This window comes from Myotis myotis, unplaced genomic scaffold (assembly GCF_014108235.1).
Source record: "Myotis myotis isolate mMyoMyo1 unplaced genomic scaffold, mMyoMyo1.p scaffold_m19_p_3, whole genome shotgun sequence".
Taxonomy (NCBI): Eukaryota; Metazoa; Chordata; class Mammalia; order Chiroptera; family Vespertilionidae; genus Myotis; species Myotis myotis.
Window position 1 is genome coordinate 182,791,445 of NW_023416335.1, and position 25,548 is coordinate 182,816,992.

General features: G+C 39.1%; 1 protein-coding gene and 1 pseudogene across 1 annotated transcript in view; one reads left to right on the plus strand and one right to left on the minus strand.

Annotated features, from left to right (window-relative positions):
- Positions 1 to 25,548, minus strand: part of PDE3A (phosphodiesterase 3A) — a 249,572-nt gene that overhangs the window by 155,302 nt on the left and 68,722 nt on the right. The window lies entirely within an intron of this gene.
- LOC118649708 lies at positions 13,863 to 15,210 on the plus strand (annotated as a pseudogene).

Sequence of the window (25,548 nt, forward strand, 5' to 3'; positions counted from 1 at the left end):
AAACCAAAGTTCTTTCCTTTGTTCAGTACATACCAAGCAAGCTTAACGTTAATAAATTATTTAATTAGGCAAAGAGGTTGCAAAAGGGCTTTGCATCATGTTTCTCCCCTTGACTTAGATCCTGCCATAGAACAGAACTCGCATGGAAAAGCAAGAGTGAGCTCACCAAGGGCACTCGGCCCAAGAATTTGGACATTTTACTGACTTTAATGTGGCAGAAAGGAGAGTACGAATTTGAAAAGATAGAGTACATATAAATATATATTATACTAGAGGCCCAGTGCACAAATCGTGCATGGGTGGGGTCCGGCCGGTCCAGCTGGCCCAACCCCAATCAGCAGATCAGGGCTGGGCCTGTCAGGAGGAGGAGACAGCAGGAGGTTGGCCGGCTAGGCCAGCTGGGGGGAGGGGCCTTGGATAATTAGCCAGCAGGCCCTGCCCCGGATTGGGGTGGGGGGAGCTGATTAGGGGCAGGGCAGCTGTGGGGAGGGGCTGTGGGTGGTGGGCTGGCTGGCCCTGTCCCCAAATGGGGTAGGGTGGGCCAATCTGGGGTCAGTGGCTGGGGGAGGGGCTGGGGGAGGTTGGCCGGCCAGCCCCACTCCCTGATCAGGCTGGTTTTCTGGCCACAATGGGCATCATAGCAACCAGTCGTTCTGGTCGTTATGGCGTTACAGTCACTGGCTTTTTATATATATAGGTTTTCCCTACATTTAGCATAAGAGGTGGATGAAAGGAAAGGGGAACCTTGCCTCATCATTAAACAGCATCAATAGTAAGCTAAAGAGATTTCTTAACAAATAATTAGGCTAATAGGCTAATCAAGCCTGTGAAGAGTCAGGAGTCACAGCACCCCCACATCTACATCCAAAAGAAAAATGAAACAAACTTATTTGCTGTGGTAGGCTGGATATGAGCCCCAAAGATATCCACATCCTAATCCCTGAAACCTGAGAATGTTATCCCATACAGCAAAAGAGACTTTGCAGATACGATTAAAAATTAGGACGTAAGATTTTGAGATGGTGAGATTATCCTGAATTATTTGGGCAGTCCCAAAAGTCATCACAAGGGTCCTTATAAGAGGGAGGCAGAAGAAAACCTAAGAACAATAGTGGCAGAGGCAATGAGAGCAGAAGACACTAAGCTGATGGTCTGAGGATGCAGACAGAGGCCAGAGCCAAGGAATGCAAACCTAGAAACTGGAAAATATATTCTTTCCCCTAAAATCTCTGGAGGAAGAAACGCCTGCTGAAACCTGGATTTTGCACCAGTGAAACTGATTTCATACTTCTGACCTCCAGAACTGTCAGAGATTAAATGTGCGCGGTCTTAAGCTACCTAGTTTGTAGCAATTTGTTATAGCAGTCATAAGAAACTAATACAATTACAATTTAAAATAATCATCAAATGATCACCTTAAAGATAATGAAAATTCAAGAAAATACTAAGAAAAAACACCCACAACATACATAACTGGCAAAGAATACATGTCCAAAGTATATAAGGAATTCCTATGGAAAAATAAGAGGACAAGTGTCTAATAATAAAGTGGCCAGAGAGGCATTTCATGAATGGCTCCAAATATTTGAAAAGAGGTTCAACTTCATTAAAAATCAAGAACATGAAAATTAAAACCATAGTAAATTCCATTTGATACCGATAAGACTTGTTGGCATGTAAAACAATGAGAATTCATATAATCTCTTAGGGAGAGTGTATATTGATTGTTGCATCCACTTTGGAGTGTGGTTTAGTTCTATTCTAGAGAGCTGAACAAGTACATACAGTATGACCCAGCAAGTCACTCCCAGGTGTACACCTTGAACATATATGCACCTGTACATGTGCACTAGAGACCACATAGAATTTTATGCATATTGTTAGTAATATTAAAAAATATGAGGAAAATCCAAAAGTCCATCAAACAACAATGGATAAATATGTTGTGGCATAGCAGCTTCAGACAATGAGTTAATAAGTAGTGGGAAACACCAATGGCCACGGACACTGGGGTGGTGGGGGCTTGCCCGGGGTGGAGGGGAGGAGGGTCAATTGGGGAAAAAAGAGACATATGTAAGACTTTAGACAATAAATAAATAAATAAATAAATAAATAAATAAATAAATAAAGAATGAATAAATAAATAACTAGTGGGATATGAATGAACTACAGTAAGTCCTCACTTAAAGTCTCACTAGGTTCTTGGAACCTGCAATTTTAAGCAAAACAATGTACAGCAAAATCAATTTCACCATAGGGCAAGTAATACTAACAAGAGTTAAGTCCCTATGATAGATATCTTGTCACAAAAACGTCACCAAGCTTCTAAGTAAAGAGCTAAAATACTTCCAATATTAAACACTGAAATAAATGTGAGCTATACATTTATGTGAAGATGAATAAGAACAAGTAAGATGACTTTTTTCCAACCTGCTTATTCCATTGTAGGGTCAAGGGTGACCAGAGTCTCTCCCAGCAGCTCCAGGTGTCAGGTGGGAACCAACCTTTGACGGGATGCCTTTCCATCAGAGGACACACGCTCACACTCATGCCCACACTCACTCAGGACAATGGAGACACAGCAATTCACCTAACATGCATATATTTGGGAAGTGGGAGGAAACCAGAACATGGGAGAAAACCCATGCAGACAAGGGAGCACGTACAACATCTAAACAGACAGTAGCACTGGTCAACAATCTCCCCCCCATCAACAACATTTTAATGAAATTGTGTTTATTTATCAAAATGACGTATTCAAGGACCTGCTCTATAGTAATAAACATCAACATAGTTGGATCTCAAAAAGTTGGGTGAAGCCCTAGCCAGTTTGGCTCAGTGGATGGAGCGTCAGCCTGTGAATTGAAGGGTCCAGGGTTCAATTCCCGGTCAAGGGCACATGCCTGGCTTGTGGGCTCGATCCCCAGTAGAGGGCATGCAGGAGGCAGCCAATCAATGATTCTCTCTTACCATTGATGTTTCTATCTCTCTCCCTCTCCCTTCCTCTGTGAAATCAATAAAAAATGTATTTAAAAAAAGTTGGGTGAAAAAAGTCATGGAAAAATAAAACACAGTATAATTTCAATATTACAAGTCAAAAATATGCAAAAATAAACATATATACTTAAAAGATTCTTCCTATTCAAAAAAGCAAAAGAATTATTTTTTATAAAATTTAAGATATGGATGAACTGTGTAAGGAAGAAAGGAGGACTGGATCATGGTAGTGTCTCCAGAGAGCTAAAGACACACTACTAGTAATGATCTGTTTGTTTGTTTTTTAAAAAATATATATTTTAGTGATTTTTTTTTTACAGAGAGGAAGGAAGAGGGATAGAGAGTTAGAAACATTGATGAGAGAGAAACATCGATCAGCTGCCTCCTGCACAGCCCCTATTGGGGATGTGCCCGCAACCAAGGTACATGCCCTTGACCGGAATTGAACCTGGGACCCTTCAATCCACAGGTTGATGTTCTATCCACTGAGCCAAACCAGCTAGGGCATGATATGTTTCTTAAGCTGAACAGTAGAGTATCAGTTTGCTACTCTTCATACTGTACATATATCATACACCCTCTTTCACGTGTATCATAGTCACGATTAAAAGCTTTTATCTACAAAACTTCAATGCTATAACTCACCAGAACTGGGATTATACCAAATTAGACACTATTTCTAAGATCTATCTCCCTATTTAAATTTTTCATTACTGATTACTGAAAAAAAAAACCTAAATGTTTAACAACTAAACTACTTGTAAAATCATACACAACAAGCTTGTACTGAGTGTCACTTAATATATGTTAACTTTAAAAGGTTTACTGTGTTGGTAATCATTTCAATTTATTTGAAAAAGAGATTTTATACACTTTTTAATATATTTAGATATTTAGCTGCATTTGTTCCCAAAACTTTTGCCTTTTAATCCAAGCCAGATTTTAAAATTCCTCAAAACAAGATTAAGCTACACATTCCAACATCTAAAAAATTTCAGAGGGAACCCTGATAAGATTTAGACTTTAAACCACTTTATTTTTTCTCAGGATATGGAGAGTCACTCGCTACTTACTGTTTTTCTGAGACATAGTTCTTAAGATGAGTTGCAGCTGTGATCTCGTGGTCATTTTGATTAATAAAACCCTTGAGGGATTCAGAGGGATATTTAACAACCAAAGAGTGCAGGGTTTTATATCTAACTGAATAGTTGCACCTTTAGTAAAAAGGAAAAAGAAAATGGTCCCTCACTTCAAGCTTCCAGAATTTCCCACTGATTGGGGTTTGCAGTGGCAGTGGAGGGAGGAGTTGAAGCTGCTGGAAGGTACAAAGGCTAACCCCCCGCCCCTGCCCCTCATAAAATTGACCCAAAGAGACCAATTATCAGGCAGCAGAGATTTTCCACTAAATACTCTGGGAAAAAAAAAATGAAAGAAAAATACATTCCATTAGCTCAACTTGTTAAAAACACTGAATTGCTTTATGCAACTGCTAAGGAACTCTTTCTTGGTTGTTTTTTCTCATCCATTTTTCCCAGGAAATATGTTAAAAATATGTTAAACATTCTAAATCCTGAGGCCAATTCTGATCAGAATCTCTGAGGGTGATACCAAAGAATCACCTAGGTTAGGCTGACATACATTAAATTGTATGATTCTACAAGGGACTATAGACCTTAAGTGGGTAGAGATGTATCTGTCTCTTTCAGTGTTAACTCAGGTTCACCAGTATGAACATAAGGGCTGTTCATGGTTCACACATTTTCTGACTAATCACGTCAGTGTCACTCTGCTCCACAAACATTCTAAATCAGCCGTGGGCACGGCCCGCGGGCCGGATCTGGCCCATTTGAAATGAATAAAACTAAAAAAAAAAAAAAGACCGTACCCTTTTATGTAATGATGTTTACTTTGAATTTATATTAGTTCACACAAACACTCCATCCATGCTTTTGTTCCGGCCCTCCGGTCCAGTTTAAGAACCCATTGTGGCCCTCGAGTCAAAAAGTTTGCCCACCCCTGTTCTAAATGTTACCTTCTCCCGTACCTCCTGAGTGCCAAGTACAGGAGCCTGCAAGCATATAACAATATTCAATAAATATTTTTTTTAATGAGAAGACCAGAAAGATAGCCTTAAGAGGACTATATATCACATATCAAATATTATTTTGGTTATAAAGTCTAAAATTCTTTACTTCTTTGAAATGGGCAGCTTTAAATAATATTAATTTATCTAGAATTCAAAAACCTAGAATATGCACATGGTTTTTCCCTTTGAAGTCCCTACTCTAGGATTTTAAGTACTGAAGAACTTGAGGCAATAGAAGACCAATGGATTTGTCGCTCCTAAACTAGTAATGTTGCTTTGTGCTATGGAAAGGAGAGCCCAGAGGAAAGAGAGTATGACCACACGCCATCTCCAGCAACGGGGATTCCTGGAGAGGCAGCACACAGGAAAGGAGATTAGTGTAGGCCAGCGGTTCTTTCCTTGGGCTGCATGTTAGAATCATGTGGGAAGCACTTTCAAAACACCAACCTCTGACCCTGCACAGGATTTAATGGATCCAGGAGGGAACCTTGCACCAGTCATTCAAAAGTTCCGAAGGAAATTTTAGTGTCCAGGCAGGGTTGTAAAACACTTGTAGGCAAATTAAACATTACATTGTTCTCTACCTACATGTACACCACAAAATCCTATGGCGATATTAAAGAATTTAAATGCTAGATTGCTCTCCAGATCTGTTGGCTCAATTTCCATGGTAAAGCCTGGTAATCTGCTATAGGAAAATAACAGTTATTTTATTGTCTCACAGTGCTGGAGCCTAAAAATTCAACGTCAAGGTGCCAGCAGGGTCAGTTTCTGGTGAAAGCTCTGTCCTTGGGTTGCAGATGGCCAGCTTCTCGCTGTGGCCTCATTTGGTGATGGAGGGGATAAGATGAGCTTCATAATCAGAGGGCCCTAGGTTCATCCCCTAATAATAGTGGTCATACTTGAAACCAGAAAAGGCCCCTAAATGTCAGCCCACTCAGACATCATCAATTCTTACCTCACTCTGTTCCACTGAGTTCAGATAGAGCCTCAGAGTCCTTCTTAACACCATGTTCCTAACCAAGTAGAAACAACACTCAATATGAAACCCATTTTCCATCACTATTCTAAACACCACTATCTTATGCCATGAAGCCCATCAACAAATTTATTCATTTCATTAGACAAAGCTTTAGTATATATTTTTAACAGAGTACCCTAATATCAGGGGTGGGCAAACTTTTTGACTCGAGGGCCACAATGGGTTCTTAAACTGGACCGGAGGGCCGGAACAAAAGCATGGATGGAGTGTTAGTGTGAACTAATATAAATTCAAAGTAAACATCATTACATAAAAGGGAACGGTCTTTTTTTTTTTTAGTTTTATTCATTTCAAACGGGCCGAATCCGGCCCGTGGGCCGTAGTTTGCCCACGGCTGCTAGCTAATATGTAAGAAAAATAATGGATGTTGCTGAATGATTGCTGCTAAGCAAGTCAGAAAAAACACAACACAAAACAATCTGAGTTCTGTTAACACATGTATTAGACATAGAACAAATCAGGAAAGTGATTAATTTTTCCAGCTGTACTGACATATAATTGACATATAACATTGTGTAAGTTTAAGGTATACAGCATGTTGATTGGAGATACTTGTATGTTGTGAAATGATTACCACAGTAGTGTTAGTTAACAGTTCCATTACCTCACATAATTATCATTTCTCTTTTGTACGGAGAACATTTAAGATCTACTCTTGGCAACTTTCAAGCCTTTAATACAGCATAATTAACTATAACACCATGCAGTGCATTAGATTTCCAGAAGTTATTCATCCTGTAACTGAAAAGGTGTCCCCTTGGATCCCCATTCTTCCCACTCTCCAGGACCGGCAACCACCATCTTATTCTCTGTTTCTATGAGTTTGACTTTTTTTTTTTTTTTAAGGTACCACATATAAGTGATACCTCACAGCATTTGTCTTTCTCTATCTGACATTGCATTTCAGCATAGTGCCCCCAAAACCCACCCACGTTGTTACAAATGTCATAAATTGCCTTCTTTGCCAAGGCTGAATAATATTCCACTGCGTATATACACCATATCTTCTTTATACATTCATCCATAGATAAACACTTAGGCAGTTGTCATATCTTGGCTATTGTGAAGAATACTACAATGAACATGGGATTGCAGATATCATTTATAAAACCTGATTTCATTTCCTTTGGATATATACCCAGAAATGGGATTGCTAGATCATACAATAGTTCTATTTTTAATTTTTTGAGAAACCTCTATACTGTTTTCCACAGTGACTGCACCAATTTACATTCCCACCAACATGAAGGTCCCCTTTTCTCTATATCCTCACCAATATTTATCTCTTTTCCTTTTGATGACACCATCCTAACAGGTGTGAGTTGATATCTCATTGTGTGTTATTTTGTTGTTGCAGCATTACCAATGTCCCCTATTCCACCCCCTCCACCCAGCCCTAGATTCACCCCAGACCTTCCCAACACGACTGTCTGTGCCCATGAGATATGCATTTATGCATATATGTTCTTTGGTTAATCTCATTGTGGTTTTAATTTGCATTTCCCTAGCGATGTTGAGCATCTTTTCACAGTATCTGGTCACCATGTGTATGTCTTTGGAAAAATGTCTTTTCAGTCCCCCTGCATGCTTGCTTGCTTTATTTATTTATTTATTTATTTATTTATTTATTTTTAATTAAATCTTTATTTGTGAAAGTATTACATATGTCCCCCTTTTTTCCCCCATTGACCCTTCCAGCCTGTCCCGCCCTCTGCCCCAGGCCTTCACCACCCTATTGTCTGTGTCCATGGGTTATGAATATAATGCATACAAGTTCTTTGGTTGATCTCTTCCCACCCCCCCAGCTCTCTCCAACTTCCCTCTGAGATTCCACAGTCTGTTCCATGCTTCTTTGTCTCTGGATCTATTTTGTTCATCAGTTTATTTTGTTCATTAGAGTCCACATATGAGTGAGATCATGTGATACTTTTTAGCTTATTTCGCCTAGCATAATACTCTTAAATTATATTATTTTCTTTATTGCTATTGAGTTGTATGAGTTCTTTATATATTTTAGATATAATGTCTTATCAGAGATATGATTTGCAACTGTTTTCTACCATTCTGTAAGTTGCCTTTTCATTTTGTTGATGGTTTGTTTTACTCGCAGAAGCTTTTTAGTTTGACGTAATCCTACTTTTTCATTTTTGTTTTTGTTTCTTGTGCTTTCGTTGTCATATCCAAACAATTGTTGCCAGGAGAAAGAGATTAAATTTAAGATATGATTTCCAAGAAGAGGTAGAGATGGAATCAAATTTAGAAGAGAAGACACAATTTTCCAAAGTCATTTTTGGCAAAGAAAGTCATTTAGAGTTCCCTGAAAGCCCATAAAAGAACAGTTGTCCCATGGGAATATCTATTTTGTCTGCCTTCATTCTCCACACTGACATTTAACTTCAGAATTATTTACAATTAGAGCACTGTTAAGCTGGGTTAAGTAATTTTCTGTGTTTTGATATCCTAAATAACTTACTATGTCCCTACTTCTTCCACACAATATGAATTTTCATATCTCATCTAAAATTTGTGTTGTGTTAAAAATTATTATGCTTCTCTAGACATTATTTAGTATGCAATATCTTTTTAAAACATATAAAAGTGCCTGTGTTTACTAAAAGGAAATTTTATGTGTTTCTACTCTAGAAAAGTTCCTAAATAATTATTATCACCAACATAGCATTTGAATTAATTTATCCAATTCTGCAAGAGTATATCAGTTTCTCTGATGAACCAGCACCCTGCAGAAGTATGCTTCAGGAAAGTGACTTTGAAGACAATGGGAAAGACTGGAGGGGGGTGAGAGGCTAGAAACAGACCATGACCACCAGCGAGGTGGGAGATGACTAAATGGGCCCAGGCTGCGGGAATAGAGCGGAGTTGACAGATAGAAACTGACAGGACATTACAACATAGTAAAAGTGAGTAATGAAATTCAAAGGGCAGGCAAAAATGGATCTTGGATGTCACACTCAGGTAACTAGAAGGATACTGATTGCTGGGGAAGCTAGAAAAAACTGAAAATTTCAGTCACTCCAGGCTTAAAGAATGGCTTGGAAGCCCTTTAGGGTTAAACATGAACATATGTCTCCAAACCTTCCCCAAAAATAAAAATTAAAAATAACAAGGGGAATGGTGCGAAGTGATCTCTGCCTGCTCGTGCTTTGTGAGTCATGATTTTCAAGCCAACCATCACTGGGTTCTGCAACGCAGAGAAGCGCCTGTGAGCCCCAAGGCTTTGGACTTGGCTTCCCGGTTCAGCGTGGAATTGTGAGGGCTCGAAAAATTAGACCACGTTAGCGATACACGGACTGACAAAGTGGCAGCCTCAGAGCATGCAAAATAAACTGTTTAGTTACCTCTCCTCTAGGGTCATTTAACAAAAAGACTCCTGCCAGTGAAGACATCTGAAACTTGGAGAGGGTGCCTTGTGGTTCTTCCACCCTTTGTGTAGAGAAGTCCTACTAAATCCAATTATGGTGCTTGCCAATCCATGACTACCATGCAGTGAACAAACACTTCTCAGGCACTCGTTTCTAATTCCTCTCCACAGTAGTTAGGTTAAAAGTCATAACAGCAACAGAAAATAATTCCCTGAAGTCTAGCATGTCTGAAGCTGCATAATGGTGGAAGAGGAAGTGCAGGCAAGACCATCAGTACAACCTGAAACATTGCTGTCAGGGTAACTTGAGCTGCCTCTTGCATCTTTCTGGTTTTTTTTAAAATATATTTTATTGATATTTTTTACAGAGAGGAAGGGAGAGGGATAAAGAGTTAGAAACATCAATGAGAGAGAAACATCGATCAGCTGCCTCCTGCACACTTCCTACTGGGGATGTGCCCACAATCAAGGTACATGCCCTTGACTGGAATCGAACCTGGGATCCTTCAGTCCACAGGCCAATACTCTATCCACTGAGCCAAACCTATTAGGGCGCCTCTTGCATCTTTATATATAACTACAATTCGCACAAACTTAGTAGGTGTCTGATGCCATGCCAGACAATTTATCATTATCGTTTCATTTAAGAACTCTAAACAGTAAGGCCTATTGATAGATCCACGTTATAGGGACAATTTTACCGATGATCGAATAAGATCTAGAGAAATTAAATAACTTGCCCCAGATCAAAGGCTAGTGCAGGACTCAGTTGTCTGCCTCTTTAATTTCGACAAAAGGCTAATGATAATAAGCACTAGACGCAAATGCAAAATATGTAATATTTAACATTAAAATAAAAGAAAGCAAGATTCTGAGATAGCTCAGAGTATAAAAGGGAATACTCAGAACTTAATAGCAAATGAAAAAATAAATGCCATAATTAAGTTATAAAGAGTTCAATCCTAGTAAAAACAATGTTGCAATCTGAAAACCTAAACAATGCAACTTACTTTACTTGAGCTTAAAGGACAAAAGTCACAAAGTAGGCTACAAGAGGCAGACTTGCTATTAATTTAAATGAGTGTTTAAAGAAACGTTCTTATCCATTGAACAACATTCCACTGTTTAATTAGCTCAAACATTCAGATTTTAAGTGGATATCCTAACAACACATAAGAAATACAGTCCAAAATCTAGGAAAAGATGCCAGAAGATGCATTTTCAATGCTTTTAAGAGAGTATCACATACTTTAAAAAGTAAATCACAAAAGAGAGCTCTTTAAAAATTCTTTTATATAATCAAGAGTAATAATTCATTTTTATAAAACATCTAAATGCCGAAGCATTTAGGTCTAAGGGGTGATGGAAAAAGTACCAGGCAGGAACATAGGAAATCATTGTACAAAGCTTTGGGGCCTGGGTGTCCTCCGCTTTGTAAAAAGGGGTTTGGGTTAACCTATCAGGGGTTTGGGTTAACCTATCTTTATCATTCATTACCGAATTAAAGATTCCTAGACACACAAACAAAAGGAGTGGAGTTATCATTGATCTCCTTTCTTTTATCTTCTTTCTTAGAGAAGCCTTTCCAGAGATTTCACATATTTATAATTTATTGTTTCAACCAACTCTATCTGCTATTGCTCAAATTGGAATTTTCTGAAGGATGAAAACAACCAATAACTTAGAATTTATGTTTAACAGCTGTCCTCCTTTACTCCCAATTAGATAAAAATTGAGTGTACTTATAAAAATAATACACTGGTCAAGTAGTTCAACAACCAAGAAAAAACTTTGGAAGGCATATTTAACAAAGGCTGCCCACCCAACAATGAGAAAAACAAAGAAGTATCCAAAAAGCTAATAAAATTTGTGTTTATTTCTGTAATTTTTGAACTCAACTCTGGAGTTCAAAGGACAATTATTTTTTTGCCCTATAACCATGTGATGGGAAACACACATTTTAGATCTCATTTTAGCATTCAAACTAAAAATCAGTAATGGAGAAAGGCAGGTTCCTTTAGTAATTAGAGCAGGTGACGACTTCTAAGGAGGAGAAAAGGAAGAAACAATTTATCCTAAAATTCAAATCTTATCTGTCACACACAAAGCCACATTCAGGTAATCACTAATATATTAAGTCATTTCCATATTCAGAATGAATTTTTCTACAGCATCAACTACACAAAAAAACAGAGCCAGAAACACAAAAATAGACAAAATGGCCCCTTACTATGAGACATTTTAAAATAATGTACTAGTCATTATTTAGTCTTAAAGCTACACTAAAAAAAAAAAATCCACATTCACAGTATTACTCATGGTTATGCATCATATGACACAGTCACCTAAACACAACTCAGAGCACCTTGTTCAATGGGTCACCACCTGGCACTTTTTCATCTCTTCCACCACCTCCTCATTTTATTGAAACAGATGCAAACTATTGCTTCCCAGTAAGAATTCTTAATTATTAGAGCTGTTAATGGTTGACATGCTTTATAAAAAATTTAAAACCCAACGTATTTGCTTGTAGGACAGAACTAGTTCTCTTCCCAGCTCCTGACTGTCAGTGCAAAGTGTTTGTGTTCCACAGAAGCATCCTGTGTCTTTGCCTGACTTCCACGAGGTTGGCTGTCAGGGACTGGAATGGGAACCATTTCCACGTTGCATAACACAGTTCAGTGTACTGGACAAAGGGTGGGGCCTCTGGACTCCCAGGGACTATTTGAATGGATCTCTAGGGAACATGCTTTTCAAGAGGCAAAAGAGAGAAAAATAAATGGACCAGAGGGTCAGGTTTTAACCTGCTGACTTAGTTCATTGGCTCTTCACACTCAGCAATGGCCTCTAAACAGCTTCCATATAAACAGTTTCTTATTGATCCAAAATCTCACAAGGGGAGATCTAAGATGAGTAATATTTTTGGCACATATTTGTATTGCTTATGCTACTTCCTTCTTCTGGAACACTGGTTTCGATATAGTCTCTCAACTTCTAAGAAGTAAGAATCATTTGCTTTCCCCATTTTATCCATCTCTAGGATGTTCAACTTGTATATTTCCTATTTTATTCAGGATATGCTAGCATTTTAAATAAAAGTACTAATGATATTTAAATTCTAGAATATGTAAGTACTTAGCTTGGGAAGCTGGTATGAAGGGAATCACATCAGAGTTGTAGGCATGTGTTAGGCTACAACTTAATATGAACTAACATAAAGGACACTCTGTTCTTGAAATACATACACTGTAGAAATGGAAAAAATGGCATACTAATGAAGAGAAGAAATGTGTAGAGCAACCTCCAGTTTCACCGACTTGTATCTTCAGAAAGGAAGTTTTGATGAACTAAGAAAAACACAGAATTTTTATAAGCTATATGTAACTTCATATCTCTAAAAATATAAAAATAAATAGGGTATAATGAACCTAAGAAACAGAAGTAAACAGTTATATACAAAGAGTTTATATGCTATGGCTAATACTCTCATTTCATTTTAGGATTCTTTTATATTCTCATGCCATTAGCTGCTTCTTAATTGATAATACTGAGATTTTTCTTAGTAGTATAAATAAAGTATGATATTTCATAGGTTCATAACATGGTGAGAGTGTTTCTCCTAAAATATTTGATTTTCTCTCTATAAGATAAGGTTTGATGGTGATTAGTCAGTTATATCTGGAAAGCTTTAGAAAAATGATTTCAAAGACAGGAACTCATTCACACAAAACAAATTAATGTCTGTGCCCATATGTCTCTTTTTATTCAACATCAGACCAGCCATTTATAGTCCTGAGCCAGTCTTTAAGAACAAAGAAAATTTGCATCACACACCATCCAGCAATACCTCGGGACCCATACAAAAACAAACAGGCTTTGCCCCTCCTCCCCAGCTCCCTGCAACTGCCTGGCCTAAACCGAACAGCAGGTGGGGCTGCAAGGAGAGGGCAAGTCACAGGCTCTTGAGGGGACTGGCTTGTTCCTTTGGATCAGGGGTCCTCAAACTATGGCCCGCGGGCCACATGCAAATACAAATATTGTATTTGTTCCCGTTTTGGTTTTTTTTACTTTAAAACAAGATATGTGCAGTGTGCATAGGAATTTGTTCATAGTTTTGTTTTTTTTTTAAACTATAGTTCAGCCCTCCAACGGTCTAAGGGACAGTGAACTGGCCCCCCTGTTTAAAAAGTTTGAGGACCCCTGCTTTGGATCATCTGGACACATAGGTAACATAGGGACCAGACCTAGGCTCCCCATGGGCACTTGAGACCTGCTGACGCCATTTCCTCCACAACTCCGTGCAACCAGTTGTGCAGTGATCTGGTCCAGTTGCCTGGTGCCAGCCAGTTTGGGTTCTGATGGAAGCTGAGTGTTCTCTGCTGCTTACTCTTGGCTCAGTCAGGGCCTGGCTGAGCCATGTATCTAAGGAGCCCAGAACTGCCCCTCAGCTGTACTTGGGGCTGGTCCTGGAAAAACTACCAGGGTTGTGGCAGCATTCCCTGAAAATATTAGAAAAGGTCCTAATCCTAATGGTTTTCCATGGGAATTGCTGATAGGTGCAGCTATTGTTGAACTGTTTGCTGTTTTCTTGTGTTTATGGAGAAGGTTTTGATCGATTAGACACCAGTTTTATGTGGCAAGAGAGGAAAAGTTTGCTGTAGCACTTTCCACATTAATGGAAGAAAGATGTAAGCTACTTGAAAAATTTAGCCTCATACAAAAGCAGTATGAAGACTTAGTCATTACAGGATTCCAGCTTTGAAGAGGAATCAACAGAAGCTCAAAGTTTGGAGGCAAGCTGTGAAAAGCTGAACAGTTCCAAATCTGCATTTGAGGAGGAAATACTCTTTCTAGAGAAAAGAGTTAAAAGAAGAGACATCGAAACATTCTGAACAAGATGAATTGACGGTGGATAATTAAAAAAGGATACAGTCCGCAGGAGATGAATCAAAATCACTCAAATCACATGTCACTGAAGCCAAATGACAGCCTTCAAAATATTTCAAATGAATGAAGACCCACTTAAGATAGCTATAAAGAGGCTTTGAGTGAAAATTTCTAACTTCAGGAAAGCTGGAAAGAACTTTTACAAGAAGTTGAATGGAAAGCACAAGTGAGTGAGCTCAATAAACAGAAAATAACATTTGAAGACTCCGAAGTATATGCAAAACAAGTTCTATATGATAAAGAAAAGCAGATCAACTCTGGCTGAATGCTTGCTAAAGATGCAATAATGTGCTGCTCTGCATGGAGAAGATTTAATGGATGACAACTTGGAATTGGAGAGAAGAAGAATTCAAAAAATGATAACCAAAGGGAGCTTTGAAGAAGCATATTCATGCTGCTAAGTTAAAGGTGTCTTTAAAAACCCTAGAAGAAGAAAGAAACTAAATTTTCGCTCAGTTATCTGAAGTAGATAAAACAAAGGAAGAGCTCACAGAGTGTATTAAAAATCTCTAGACTGAACAAGCATCTTTGCAGTCAGAAAATGAACATTTTGAAAATGAGAATCATGAACTAAAGCAGGAATTTAAAGGAAGGACTGAACTGTATCAAGAAAAGGAATTTACACTTTGGAGAAAATTAATAGTAGAAGAAAATTACTGCTTAGAGCAGCAATTTTCAACTGGTATACTGTGACACACTGGTGTGCCGCAAGAATTTTTGTAAACATGCAATACCTGACTATTTAGTCAGGGGCACTGGTCTCTTTTCCTTTGGATTGTTAAAAAAAAAATGACAATAGCCAACACAATATCCATCTGGTGTGAATGCCCTGTCTTGAAACATAAGTAAATAAGTCATATAACAGAGTTGCGTCTGATTGGTTGATTCTTGGCACTGAAATCCTTAATATATAAGTATAGGCACCTGATTTTTTTTTTAAAGTCACTTTGGAGAAAAAAGGGTAAGTAATTACTACTACTATTTTTTTAAATCAATCAAAATTATACCTTTTATTTTCAGGTCGGCAAGAAATATATTTTTTGGTGTGCCACAGAACTTTTGTGATTAGTTTAAGTGTGCCTTGAGATTAAAAAAAAAAAAAATGTTGAAAATTGCTGGGTTAGAGAAACAGGAGAAACTTTCTAAAGCATATGAAGAGATCAGCCTGGCAGCTAAAGAGCTGGAGAAAGTGAGCCAAAGATCTTGCAGAAGAAATGGAGAGAACCATTCATTTTTATCAAGGGCAGCTTATTTCCCATGAGAAAAAAAGCACATGATAATTGGCTGGCAGCTTGGACTGCTGAAAGAAACCTCAATGATTTAAATAAAAATCTTACGACATACCAAAAATTAACTGAAATAGAATTTAAATGTGAACTTTTAGGAAAAGATCCTTGTGCACTTGATCTTCCAAATACAACATTTGGCGAAGAGCCTTCCCTTGTGGTCCCTCACCACTGGTTCGACTTTTATCTGAAGCGAAAACTTTTCTTTCCCCTCCAACTTTGTTAAAGGGTCTGCTCAGACTTTCACCTTTGTTTCCATGGGGAGGAGGAAGAAGTTTGAGAGGCCCAGGGAAGTGGTTCTCAACCTTCCTAATGCCGCAACCCTTTAATACTGTTCCTCATGTTGTGATGACCCCCAATTTCATTGTTACAAATTGAACATAATTAAAGCATAGTGATTAATCACAAAAACAATATGTAATTATATATGTGTTTTCCGATGGTCTTAGGCGACCCCTGTGAAAGGGTCGTTGGACCCCCAAAGGGGTCGCGACCCACAGGTTGAGAACCGCTGCTCTAGACCATCAGATTACTAAAGAAGAATAGCCAAGCTGTGATGGGCTATTGTCATTTCCTCACAGGAAACCTTCTGACACTGGGTCTCTTTCAACTCCTTGGAAAGCAAAGTCATAGGACAAAAATCCCTCCATTAGGCCAACCTTATCTGATCTAGTTCCTCCTCCAGAAAGGCAAGGACTTAGAAGTTTTCATTTCTTTTTTTAAGACTTGTTTGGCATTGATAATAAAATCAGCTGGTTCTGTCCCCTTTTGCTTTGAGATCTACTGACATTCAAAAAAGGCATGAAATGGGCGAAGTAGTGGTGAATTAGATACCACTGCAGTGTTTGGGAGAGCTGTTATTACCCTGAGGTCTTAAACTTTCCTAGACTGGAAGTTTGAACCATGTTCTTAAATATCTTAAATATCTACAGCCTTTTTGAAGTTAGCAAGGCATACTTCCAAATCCTACAACTTTTGCTGACATATTGGAAAGGATTAAAAGATAAATACTTGATGTTCACAGCGAGTTTCATAAAATGGAAACACCTCTCTGAAGGTCACTCGGCTTTCCACCTGCTCCTCCTTCGCGCTCTGACTCAGCGAAAGTTCCAATTTGTTTTCTGCCTTGAATGTGTTCTCCAAGTTGCAAGGCAGAGTTCTCACACACCCAAGTAAACCCACCCAACCTTTATTTAGCACCAGATTGTGGTTATGCTACAGCTCTCACCCCCTAGGCAAGACCTGATCAGCTCAAAATTTTGACATGCATCTCCCTTTGAAATAAAAGTACATTTGATGTATTCATCAAAATACGACATATGCCTGCACTGGCCCATTGATAATCTATGAGAAGATAATCATCTTCTCCTAAAGATCATGCTTGTCCTCTGAGAGGTCTCATCTTGGTCAGAATAAAGTCCGAAGACCTCAGCATGGCCTGCAAGGGCCTCCATGGCGTGTCCCACCGCCTCCTCTGTGACCTCTTGTCACCTTTGTTCCCCTACTCTGCCCTCACCGCAGATATTTTCATTTGCCATTTTCTCTGCCTGGAATGAATTCCCCCAGATTTGCATGCACATGGCTTTTACCCCTGAAAAAAGGAGATGTCTCCTTATCAGTTCAAGCTCCCTTCGCCCTCTTATATTAAGTAGTACTTATGGTCCATATCCACATACCGATTCCACTCAGCCTGCTTGACATTACTTCACAACACTTATTCCACGGAGATATTATCTGTTTGAATGAAATTTCAAGTGAACAGAAGATCTATTGTTAACTGGTATCCTAAATGCTTGAAATAGTCCGGCACATAGTATGCACGCAATGCATATTTACTCAAAGAGAGAATGGATGGTCCTTAAAACGTTTTGACAGACTAAGAAGAGAACAAGGTTGAAAAAGTTGGAGCCCAAGACTCAAACTCAACAACTCCAAGGACACGCCCTCTGCCACTCACCAATCTCGTTCCCTGCCTTACCCAAATATGAGATTAGATCAGGCAGTGAACCCTCTTGAGAAGCGTTGGGTTAAAGATCATAGTTCACAAGCAAAGTGATGAGGCTGGAGGAGAGCAGAGAATTACGTTCCGCCCTCGCCTCATCTCAAAACACTCAACACTGTAAACGACACGATTCCTCCGTAGGCACTTAATAATAAATGACTGCCAGAAAGCACGACCATTTTTCTTTTACTGAAGAGGGAAAAAAAGGGGGGGAGCTGACACTTTCTCCTGATTTGAAATTATCCAATTGGACAAAGGGAGACGGCAGATGGTTGTAGTAGGAGAAGCAGGCTCTCCCAATTCTTCCAAAAAACAAATGCTTTGTCATACTTTAGAGGGGAAGGGTTTCCTTTCAGACATGTGGGTGAGAAAGGGAGGAGGGGAAAGTGCTCAGATGATGCTATTTTGAAGCTATTTGGTAAGAATGGCTATTTCCTCTCTGATATTCTTGAACCACCAAATGTCATGTTTCCATGCCTGCTGCCTGGATGCTATCAAAGGCACTACTCTGAGGTGAGAGTGGGGGTCACACGCTCATCTTCTCACATGCTGCTACTGCTGCTGGTTTTTTTTTAAAAGCTTTGTGACCTAGAAAGGAGATGTACGGTATGAATGATGCACCGACTGCAGAGAGCATTGAGCGTCATCAGTCTATTTATACCTCCAGGAAGGAAAAAATGAGTACAGGCCAATGACTCTCTACTCCATGGACGGGGTATGCAAAGATCATCTGGAAGAAACAATAAACACAGTGAGGGAAGAATTTTGTCCGTAAGTGAGGAATAAAAGGTGAGGCCATATTCCCATTTCCTCGGTCTTTCCAAAATTCAGTTTGCTTTTAAAGAATTTCTGGTTGGTTCCTGATGTTTCCCACTATGTGTAAAGCAGTCGGAGTCCCAGTTAAAGGCACTACCACCCACATTTTAAAAACTGGCTTTATTCCATGTATGCATACATACTCACATGTGGCTGTAATCTGCAGCCATTTGGACACGCTATAAATTTGGAGGGAACGTTTTTCAGGCTTAACAAAGTATTTGGAAAAGCCTTACAGATACTTGTGTGAGTTAACGCAGAAAAAAAAGGGGGGGAAATGAGAAGATTTACATGGATTTGCACAATATGGTAGAAATTTTTTTCCCCAAGGTATGTAGTCAGCTTCTCTTAAATGGTGAACTATTTCCAGGACTAGGCAGCGGAATGCACCCAGGTACAGCTGTTAACACTTATTCCTGCATCACTGGAGAATTTAATGCCAGTCTTTACCTCTAGACTTCTAGTAGTTGTTTCTAATATAAACAGAATAGTGTGGGGCCCAATGGAAGTGATGCTGTGGAACCGACCCATGTATGTGTGTGATGCATGCCAGCTTGATTTGCTTTTGGAGTTATTTTACTAGCAGTGGTGATGGGTTTGCTGACAACTGGCAAGAGTATGAGGTGTTTTCTAAGGCTCAAGATTAGGTATTTCCTAGTGTGAAATTTATTGATCCTCAGAGGCTCAAACCCGGTCCTGGATTCTTTCACAGACCACAAACTGATTTACTCTGAACACACCCAAGGTCCATAATAGAAACACTCCCTGTTTTTATTACTATCCAGGTCTCCTCCTCACGCCCGAGGCTGAAAATGTGAGACATGCTTCACCCTTTCCCTACATTTGCTGTAATCACCTTTGATGTTAATTCATGGAGCAGGCACTGTCATTTCATCACATTCACTTCTTCCAGAGCCTGACCTATAAAAGGGTTGAGGCTGTGTCTTGAATTGTTCAGACCAAAGGGAATTAATGCTTTATCTCTTAATTTTTATTGTTGTTTATTGTTGTTAATTGTCACCCAAGGATATTGATATTTTTCCATTTATTTTTAGAGAGAGTAGAAGGAAGGAGGAGAGAGAGAGAGAGAGAGAGAGAGAGAGAGAGAGAGAGAGAGAGAGAGAGAGAGAGAAGTATTGATGTGAGAGAAACACATCAATCAGTTCCCTTCCACATGAGCACCGACCAGGTATTGAGCCTGCAACCAAGGTACGTGCCCTTGACTGGAATTGAACCCAGAACCCTCCAGTCTGTGGCCTGACACTCTATCCACTGAGCCAAACTGGCTAGGGCTATTTCTTTAATTTTGAACACTCACAAGGCAATTTAGAGCTTATATATCAGTGATGTTGAACCTATGACACGCGTGTCAGAGGTGACACGCAAACTCATTTTTTTGGTTGATTTTTCTTTGTTAAATGGCATTTAAATATATAAAATAAATATCAAAAATATAAGTCTTTGTTTTACTATAGTTTCAAATATCAAAAATTTCTATATGTGACACGGCACCAGAGTTAAGTTATGGTTTTTCAAAATGCTGAAACGCCGAGCTCAAAAGGTTCGCCATCACTGTTATATATGTCCATAATTTGTTGTCAAGTTAATGATATTCTTAATCTTGCAGCAACATGTAGGAAATAGTGACTGATGCATAAAGTCAATGAATTTCAATAGAATAGAAATTTATCTGTTGGACTAGAGTCCTCAGAATGTAAATGGGCTGATGAAAAACAGTACCACCAACTGGTTTTGTTTGTTTCTGTGTTTTGGCAAGAGCTTATCAGTTTAAGAGGTGTGACTACTCGTTGTTTATGTGTATTCATTGCCAGAAAGAAAAAGTGGGCAGTGTAAAGTTCTATCAGGAAAAGGGCATGATTTAATGCACATGGAAAACTAATACTAATGATGGAGAGGTTTGGATCTGCTAGGCAAGGGGGGATAGGGAAAGTGGGACAGAAATAAAAACTCAGCCACAGGTCCCTTAAACTAATAAATACTTGATAAATACTTGCTGGTTCATTTTACAGCAGGAAGGAAGGGAACTATGATATGCGTCATCTTTTTTGTTTTTTTTCATCTTTAATTTCTTTATTGGTTAAGGTATTACAAATGTGTCCTCATCGCCCCATAAACCCCCAACTTCCTAGATGCGTCATCTTTGAAACCTCCTCTACATGACCACACCACTGAAAAAAGAAACTTAATTTTCATGGACTACGTAATTTTAAAGCCCCTTATCCTGTTAAATAAACCAATATTGTAAGGTTCTCTCTCCTTCTTTCCCTTCTCTCATATTGCCACAAAGAAGCTAACAGAATAATCTTTTAAAGGTACAGAAGCTGGCAAATACAAATCAGTTGTTCTATTGATAGGTTTTGGAAATTCAAACATTCAGGGGGAGTTCTGAACAATGGACAAATTTTCTGAGAGGCAGAAAAATGATGTTCCATAAGAAAATCTGCTAAGTGAATAAAGCAGGCCAACAATTAAGACCAATTTCTCTTTCTAAAAAGATATTTTATTTTCATGGAACAGTTTATTTTATGATTTCTATATTTACTATTTTATTTATGGTGATACATCTCTTGATAATTTTCAGCACAATTACTCTGAGGCAAAGGAAAGCTAAGAGATTTACTCAGACTTATTTAAGTCCCATAAAAATTGAAAGAAGGTATTATTGTTGTGTGATATAAACAAAACACAGAAAAAAGCAATTACCGGTCAAATTTTTCTATCAGATACTGCTTTTAAAGATTTCCTTACTTTATGTCTGTATATTTGATCACACTGAATAATCACTATTCATCCAAAAAATAACAATATTTCCTAAGAAGCTTATATCAGCAAATAATTCTAGTATAATTCTATTTTTAATTTCTCCTCTCACCCACATTCTCTTACATGCCTATGCAGGTAGTCAAGTTCCTATATCCAAGTTAGGGGGAGAATCACAGTGACACAGTTTAGATATATCCACAATAGGATAGAGTAAGATTTGTCTCCAAGACTAGATTTATATTAAATGTGCCTCAAATAAATTTCTATATAACTTATTCTTGCCAAAGGAAATTTAAAAACAGCAATTAGTGTTGAAAAGTGCTGACAACTGAAAATAGACCCAAGAAGAGTAAATATTAAGAAGACATTTTTAATAAAATTCAATACACATATAGAATAGTGATTCAATGTGAAATTTTGACTCATTCAAACCCTGCTCATTGCCTTTGAGAAATTCTGAGCGGCAATCATAGCCTCCTTCATCAAATAAGAGGATGCTTCAAACATCCTATATAATAAAAGGCTAATATGCAAATCAACCAAACAGCAGAACAACCAGTTGCTATGATGTGCACTGACCACCAGGGGGCAGACACTCAACGCAGGAGCTGCCCCCTGGTGGTCAGTGCGCTCCCTCAGGGGAAGCACTGCTCACCCAGAAGCTGGGCTCACGGCTGGCGAGTGCAGCAGCAGTGGTAGGAGCCTCTCCCACCTCTGTGGCAGTGCTAAGGATGTCTGTCAGTCGGACATCCCTCGAGGGCTCCCGGACTGTGAGAGGGCTGAGGGACCCCTCTCCCCACGAGTGCATAAGTTTCGTGCACTGGGCCACTAGTGATATGTAATCCAAGGATAACAACCTATTTCCTGTGACACTGCCGTTTTCTATGGCACGATCAATGGACAAGATGGTTTTAATCCATGCTTTTGTTCCCCAGCCACTAAGTGCTTACATTTACTGAGTTAGGTTTAAGCATATGTTTTAAATTCAGTGTTTTAAGCTGACATGCTGATTTCAAAAGACACAATCATATTTTAAGGATTTTTATAAGATTTCCAAACTTCTAGATTTGACTACAGTTTTACAAACTGCTAATGAACATACATTTCAAAAGAATTGACCCACGATTTCTCATATTTAACATCCAGCAGTGCTGTTGACTAAATATTTCCATTTGTCCTCCACATGGGAGGACTGTACTCCCCTGCCTCCTGTGGAGTGAGGCCAAATGAGGTCAATGAAATGTATTCACACAAGTGTCATGCATCACCCACTGGGTAGAAGGTGCTCAGAGCCAGTGTGTGATTTACCATGTTCTCTTCCCCTGCTCAGGTGACTGGGGAAGCATGTGTCAAATGGAGCTTCCTTCAGAAGTAACTGTGATATGCCCAGTCTTCCTTCCAAGCCACATGGGAAATAAAAGGAAAATCCTCTTTGTAATAAGCCATTAATATTTTTGTGTGGTTGTTGTTATTGCAGCCTAACTTAGCCTATCCTGATTACTACACATACCTGGTTGTGTTTGTAAGGCTCACACTGAAAATTTGAATAAAAGAAAAGAATTTTTAAAGCCATTTTAGTATGGAATGTGTCAACAGTTAAATTCCATTTGCATGTCTGGAAATAAATTTTGAAATTTTATGTGAACTATGGGTGAAAAGGGGTATGGTGATAAATAATGAATTCCTGAGCAGGTCCTTGTGGGTATTCACACCCCAGGCCTGTAACTTCTTTAGTGAGAGGTTTTTAAGCCAGCCCTAGTCTCCACCTGCCCTGTCCATTGTCCTTGTGAATCAAGGTTAACACATCTTTGAACTGCCAGAAGTAATACCCCTCAAAGGCATAACCACCCTCAAGAGAGCACATAATCTTAACTATCCTATAATCCAATCCCCACCTTGCTTTCTCCCACTTCATGTAATTTCCCTTATGTTCTCTTCTTAATTTCAAAGGTGTAGAAGAAACTGCAAAACTATTATTCTCCAGAGCATTTGAGATCTTGCTTCTGGGAAATTGTCATCAGTTTGGGCTCAAATGAACTCTTAAAAAATTCTCTACAGGTTTGGATGTTTCTACGTTGATAGAACAAAAGGGTCAACAAGTGGTTCAATAACTAACAATAAATAAGAAAGGTGAAAGGGAATGGGGATCCAGGGGTTCGAAAGAGTCCTCAAGATGGACACAGTAATCTAGGGAAGGTAGAAGAATGAGAAGACAAAGGGGATTTAAGAGAATGGAAAATAGTTCCAAAAGAAGCTATAGAGCTTGGAAGGGCCTGTACACCATGGGAAGGAGGAGGATATGTGCTGTAGACCCTTAACTTTGCAAGGTTGTAAGTAGCTACACTATACAATCAGATCTATAGTCCTGAAAGGTTTCTCTCTGTAGTTTGAAGGCAGGTTGAAGAAAGGAATGAGTGGGAATAGGAGGGTGACATGAAACAAAAAGAGTAATTGGGAGGAACACACTACTCATCCTGCTCCAAAACATCCCATGAGTGACCACAGCTTATGGAATGAAATGTACACCATTCTCTATAGGATCAGAGGTCCTCCAACATCAAGATAGAGAGGCTAGTGTCAAGGCTCCAATCTCTTGCTACAAGTTCAACTTCTGACAGATACTTGTATTGATGCCCTGGTTCTTTATCCATACATTCTATTTGTTGATCTAAAATGAAGATTTAAATAAGATAATAAATGTGAAGTTGTTACTGGAGGAAAATGTGCCTTGTCTCCCCTTGTTGCTAGTGGGGATGGGGTCCTTGTGATATCCCGAGAAAAAAAAAATTTTGTGACTCACACAGGAGGATGCAGGATATTTCCATGGAATTACATCCCTGGGTTTCCAAAGTCTCATTTTCCTGAGTCCAATCATAGAAGAAGTGTAGCTGGGGTTTCAAGAGAGCTAAAATCAGAGCCAGTATCCAGGATTTTCACTCCCTGTTGCAGCAGGGTCCAATGCAGCGCCAAGCTAGCTACAGTCCATCAGTCCATTGTGTGTGGGGTCCACATGGAGAATGCCAGGGAACAAGAGAGCACACCCCGAAACAAGAGTCCCAAGGGCCCCGGGAGCAAAAGAGAGAGAACTTTTTGTTTAGAGGGTTATATATTCAAACTGTTAGCACCCTTGCAGTGACCACACTCATTCTGTCCCATGACTTCTGTTCCCTATGAGTGGCAGTGAGCACCTTCTCTAGTCACCCTAACTTTTCTGGGCATGCATCTATCTTCCCTTCATTGGATCCCTCCCCCGGTGTTTTGCAGGGAAGATGGCTTTCCTTTTGCTCCTTTCTTATCCTATATAATAAAGAGCTAATATGCAAATGGTTGTCACACCCTTGCGCCGGGGCCAGGGTACCTGAGGCTGAACCCCCCACCTGGCAGGCCTTGACAGGGGACCTGAGGCTGTGCCCCCTGCCTGGCAGGGCTTGATGGGAGACCTGAGGCTGTGCCCCCCACCCTGCAGGGCTTGACGGGGGTGGGGCTGACCAGATCTGGGTCTCGCACGATTTCGATGCACATGCAGGTGGGCGAGGACTTGACTCTGGGTCCCGCGGCTCACCCCAGACTCTGACAGGAGAGAGATTTTCATATACATTTTACTAATTTTCTTTTATCTCTGACACTTCTATTATAGAGAAAGGGCAACTAACAATATTAAAATATTTCCTCTAATTAATTCCCTTTTAATGTGCACAAATTTCATGCACTAAGCCACTACTTATTAATAACTACCTAATTACAATGGTAGCAAAATGCTTATTTTAGAAAAGTATCTGGCTCTTATTAAGGGTTAACTAGTTAATCTATGCATTCTATGACCCATAGCATAAGTAAGCCATTATCTTCTCATACTACATTTTTTTCATTCTTCCTCAACTAAGGATGTTGCCTTTGATTGATCTTTCCCTAGTCTCCACCTGCTCAAATTCCACTCACCCTTCAGGATCCAGCTCAAATGCCATATACTCCACAAAGACTTTTCTGAATGCTCCCCACCACTCAGGAAGTAATATCTTCCAATTCTGAAATATAAGGTATTTTCTAACTGTTTCACAGCACTTGGTTATAAATTATCTATGGGATAAAAAATAAAAATAAAGCTCATTCTTCTCAACTGTACTATATTTTCCTTAGTCAGTGTTACTTCTTATCTATCCATGTATATTTCCAATAGTACTTCCTTGAAATGCCTTGAATATACTGATC